The sequence below is a fragment of the Panicum virgatum genome, chromosome 2K (assembly GCF_016808335.1).
Source record: "Panicum virgatum strain AP13 chromosome 2K, P.virgatum_v5, whole genome shotgun sequence".
Lineage (NCBI taxonomy): Eukaryota > Viridiplantae > Streptophyta > Magnoliopsida > Poales > Poaceae > Panicum > Panicum virgatum.
In genome coordinates, this window is record NC_053137.1 from 16,533,816 (window position 1) to 16,539,815 (window position 6,000).

Sequence of the window (6,000 nt, forward strand, 5' to 3'; positions counted from 1 at the left end):
CCAATAGAGCCCCTGAACGGGTTCCTCTCACCGCCCTGCACCTCACCGGCCCAGCCCCGCCGTCTTTCCCTCGCCGGAGTGGCGCCACCGGCGACCAGAACCTCCGCCGGCCGCCCCTCACCGTGGACCCGCCTCCTCAGACCCTCTCCCGACGAGCCACGGCCACCCAAAGGTAGCTCTCGAGCTCCTCATCCTTTTCCCCCACTTTCCCCTCGCCGCCGGCCAACCTCCTCGCCGGGAAACGCCGCGCCAAACCTCCCCTGTTCTGTGAACTTCCGCCAGGGACCTTGTTTGAGAAGAACCAAAATTTCCAGGGGTCCAACTGCAAAATGTCCATGAACCTCAAAACAGCAAACTTCAAAAATTCCTAGAAAATCGTAGAAAAATCGTAAAAATGCAAACTCAACTGTTCTGGAATCCTTAGAACAAGAACTACAACTTTTGTTACAGTCACATGTTCATATTTTGCTCACATTTTAATCTATGAAAAAGATTAAAGTAAATGGCACTTAAATGTTCTAGGAGTTTGGTTCAGCAACTATGCTTGATTTTTGGATATGTTGAACTTAGTGCTGTTAGAAGAACCTGGTAAAAATATGGGCTCTTTTTGAAGTTGTTTGCTTGCTCAAATGATCAAGATTCCTAAATCTACTAGTATTGCTCATATATTAATTCTGGTAGAAATGTTAGTGATCTATGTATGAAACTTTTTCTGTGTATGAATGTTACTAAATCATTACTGTTGTGCAAGTTTGAGAAATTATTGAACTAATTAACTATATATTTGAGTTAATGCTTGATAAGTAGGCTTTATTTGTGATATATAGTTTCTGTGCTTAGAAAAATCTAGGTTTATTTCTGAAACCTTGGTTTAGTCATATAAACATTCCTACAAAGTTTGAGCACCATTTACTGAATAGTATTACAGTTATAATCCATGCTTGAGATATCATGTTTAGTTTTGCTATTTTTGTTCTGGAAGGAATATGTCATTTTTGGCCTTCAACTTTGGACATGTTACTAGTTATAATGATAAGTAGCTATGGTAAAAGTTTCATATGCAGTACTAGTCATGTTAAAGTCCAAATGAATATGCATGTTCATATCTAGTTTAATGCATGAGTAATTCATCTTCTAAAAATAATGCCTAAAAATTTTACTGAAGCATGCTTAGTCCATTTTTAGGCTCTGGTAAAAATTTGAGAATCATATCCCTAGCACAACTCTTTGGAGAATTAATCTTAGTTAATGGCTTGTTGTTTTTGTTCTTTTTATTACCTCAGCTGTATAAGTGAATAAAATCTGGAAAAATTACAGTACTGAGTAGATGCTTGGTAGATGCTCCCATAAAATTTGTAGCACCAGAACCCATGTCAAACCTTCTGTGCAAAAAGGTGAAGCAACTAAAGTAATCTACCTACATGAGTTAGTAGTGGTAATTGCTTTATGGTTAGATGCTGAAATTTATACATGAATGCTTAAATTCGGATCTGTGTTACATTAATTTTTCATCACTAGCTCATGAGTAGATTTGTTCCTATGAAATAGTGAAAGTCTGCTATGTTTTAATGATAAGAATAAAAATCAAAACACACAGCTCTTTTATGAAGTAAAGTGAAATTAAGAACTACTCTATAAACGATTGCCCAGAAAATAAAGTTAACTAAGACCACCACAACAAACACGTGCTATTCTGGACTACAACTTTATAGTGAAGGAAAGAAATATGTTATATCATGTTGTAACAATATCATTTCTGCATGCATATAGAAACGGTAAATCTACTCGACGGTGATTACGAGTTGGTGCCCGCGAATACTACCACTCCGGAGAGTGTCTCCCTTAGTTGTACTGGCTCGAATCAAGACCCGAACCAATGTTCGGAAGAGCCCAAGGCTACTTTTGAACAGTGCCCAAGAAGGCAAGCCCCGGTGCATAATCCCATTATTTTTACGCTTTATATTCATCTTACTATTTGTATATGTTGTAATAATTTTTATTGCACATTTACGTTTTCTAGGAGTTGATCGAAAACCTTATATGCATGATCCCTAGGTACCTATGTTTGTTATCCGGATCTTTTTATCGACTAGTTGCCCCGCTAACTAGGTACGGTAAAAGTCGAGAGGTTTCCTGCCTTTCGCGAGATTATAGGAGTTGACTGACTTTAATTCCTGCTGAAATATAAGGACAACGGGCGGGGTTGTGTAGTTGTGATACCCCGCTGGTGTAGTCAAAAATGGCTAAGGTCGTGGTGTGTGGCTCATTTCGTTAAGCGTTTGAAAGTACTAGCCACATACCGAGAAATATGGTAATCGGTAAGCTTAAGTACCTGATTGGACCGGCGAGTGGAACGACCATTCACCCTCTTGGTAGAAGTAGGGTTTATGTTTTTGTCGCGACGTACGGGTGCAGAGTGGTCGGACTCTGTAGTCGGGGAGGGTGACCCGGATCCACGGACTGGAAAGAAAGGGGAAAAGTAGCGTGGGCGGGAGCGAAGTCAATCCCCATGCGTGTGGTCTAGGTTCCCCTGGCCAGGTTGAAATTCGATTCGGAATCGTCCGCCTCTCACGGCATGAGATTGCTTAATAATTTCGGTCACATAGAGTAACAAGTGGAACAGGATGATGATAATATTGCTGGTTGATTAAATGGTTGCTCTACCATGTTTGAGTAGAGTTAGTTGCAAATTTAGAATGGTTAATTCCACTAGAATCTGGCTAAGTAAAACCTGAAAGTAAGGATCAACACTTAGCGGCATTTTTTGGCAAACAAACCCTACCAACCAAAAAGCCTTGCATGTCTAGTTATCGGACTATGTTATATCCGGAGACGGGTCAGTCTTGCTGAGTATTAGTATACTCAGCCTTGCTTGTGGCACTGTTTTTCAGGTACTAACTTCGAAGATCTGTTTGCAAGTCTTGCTTGGCCGTGTACCTTGCATCCGGGCTGGTCTTTTGAGTGGGATGGTCCTTCAGCTGGTGCTGACCACCCTCCCGCTGAGTGACGCTTTCGTACGGGCTTTATCGATGCATCACGTTATTTCGCTAGTTATCTTTTACTGCTTCCGCTGAACAATGAGACTTGAATAATTTGAGTAGAAGGAATTCTGTAGTACTTGGCTACTCTGAACATGGTTTGTAATAAATTTCTTTTTCCGCTGCAATCACTCTGAGATATATGAAATGTTCTGTGTTGTAATCTCTGGGCTCACCTTCGTGTGAGTGTTGTCTGCTGATCCTGGAAGAGCGTGGCTTTTATCGAGGCTTCACTCGAGGAACTACCGGTGAGTGCCAATTTGGGTCAGAGTTGCTTAGCAACAAAGATCAGTGCACCCGGGCCCAGTAGTTTTGGGTGGTTCCGCCACAGCTGGCATCAGAGCTCGCAGACAGCCTACCAGAGATGACAACCTTGTTTTCTAACAACAAACTTAAAACTTGAATTAAAAACTATTTAAGTCTTTGAAAAAGTTTAGGATCTCCAAGGACAAGTCTAGAACGTAAAGCCCTAGGGGATCTTATGGGTATAATCAGGTGGCTTATTTTGTATGGCTAACTTCCAGCACATTACTTTTCAGTATTTAAATTCCGTAATTTAAATTCTGCAACTACATCATCGCCGCGGAGGTATGCTTACTCAGTCAGCTGAGGGAGTCTGACCTTCCCTTCGGTGATGCGAGCCGAACGCTGAAGCTCAAGCAGTGGCCTACTTGAGCTGCTGCCCATATACCAACTTCGGTTGAGTATATGGGGAGTAATGGTTCGAAAGTTGGAATTCAATTCCCCGTCAAAGACGGTACACAGTCAATACGTTATTTCGATAACGTATGCTTAACGTTGTCCATACGGCGGTAATTGTATGGATGCCGGTTCTATAGTAATCGGTAATGAATGGGAACGCTTTCATGTGTGCTGGCACGAAAGGTTCATTTTATATACTGTCAATCTTCTGCAGGTACGCTAACTCGAAATCGAATCCTAAGCTAGATATCTATATCGAGTAGCTATATAGCGAGAGACGTATTATGTATGCCACCGAAGCTAACCACGTAAGACCAAGGTTACTTGGCAATTGTTTTCCTTGGTGAGGACGAATAGGCTCTGCATTCATTCTCAAATCTTCAGCAAAGAAACCTTTGGAAGAAATTGTAATCGAAAAGGTCACAAATCCATCCTTAAGGATCATCTAGCAAATCTGTGTAATCTGGAAAATCTGGATTTCTCGAATTTTTAAGATATGAAGATTTGCTCAAATCAAGTTTGGTCTGTAATATGAAATATAGCTACATAAAATTCAAATCTGCTGTAAAAATTTGAGAATTTTTGAAGCTTCCTACCTTAGTGTTTTCAAATTTATAGTAACCTTCTGCAAATCTGTCAAATTAGAGCAATCTGTCTAAAGTGAATTTTTTTCGACAATCTTAATTTGCTCATCTGAAAAATCATTCAACACAAGAGTTGTAGGTAACTTAATATAGAACTCACTGTAAAATTTTGACTTATCTTTGTCCAGTGGTTTGGGAGATATGGTCAATTTACTCACTCTCTGGACAATCTGTTTTCTGGTTTGACATCACTTCCAAACCTTGAGCATATCACCTTGTTAGTTTCTGAACTGGCCTTAGTGTTGACTAGATGAAATGTTCCACACTACCTTGGGCATCTTTTGTAAAATTTTGAGAATTTTTGACCAAGTATATTGTCCTTGGTGAAGAAAAGACTAACCCTCTGTTTGCTGAATTTCTTGGACATCCAGTGAGGAAAACTTTTAAGGAAAAGACCATCATAAAGTTTTAATTAGACCTAGCCTTAACTAGAAAAGTTGTGCACAATTACTAAATACATGTCCTAAAAAAAATTCAAAAATTTTTGGGACCCCTAAATTTTGAGTTACGAAACTCTAAACTTGCTTCCGGTACAATTGAAATCTCATTGTCCAATTTGTATCCTACGGGATATTGCTGAAATTTTCACCCTTGTATATGACTCTTCTTGGCTATGAGTTGAATAACAAAGTGGTCACAAATTCCCTGATCTAGATTCTCACCAATTTTCAGCTTCGTGGGACTAGTATACTACGAGCTATAGGCAAAACCCTATTGCCCGGCCTGCTGAAAACAGCCAGAACAGAGAAGCAAAGACCGAATATTTCACCCATCTTAACCACTGTTTTAGCCTTGGGGTTGAATACCAAAGTTGCTCCAAACATTCTAAGCTACATGCCTACAAAATTTCAACTTCATTAGATGTATACAGTAGGAGTTATGGTCTAAATACAGAGATTCTGTTCAGAAAACCAGAGGTGTAGTAATGGACAATTTCAACCATCTTATTCTTAGAATTAGCCTCTGAGTTGACTACAAAAGGTGTAGCACGTCAAATTATCTAGTTGCTGTCAAAATTTCAGAAAGTTTCGATGAACCAAAAGAAAGTTACAAATTTCTTTGTAACGACTAACGCTGCACAAACTGGTTACACAGCATTTGTTGTGTTCTATTGTGTTGCGCACTTGTTCATTGCATCTTGGAAGCTATACGAATCATATCGCTGATGCTTGAACTCATATATTTCAGATGGTGAGAACAACCCATAGTACTCTAGATAATTTCGGTGCCAGTGGTAGCGGATCGCAGCCACCACCACCCGGCCTTGAGGAATTACTTGCCACCCAAAATGAGTTGCTTCGACAACTTGTTCAGGGACAGCAAGCGATTTCTCATTTTCTGCAGCAACAACACTTTCAACTAGATGGGCACAAGGTCCACCAAACTCCAGTTGCAGACTATCAAGAGCTCCATGAAGACACACAAGAAATAAAGGATGTTCACTCAGACTCCCTAATGCCACCATCACAACTTCCGATGAAACTTAAGGATGACCAAGGAAAGTGTCTGGCCCCCAAGCATGGCTCAAGCAATATAGACTTGACTGGATGGGAAATTAAATGCACAAATTTCGTTCCCCGTGGTAAAAGGCAAACCCGCAATGCTATTGCTGCCAA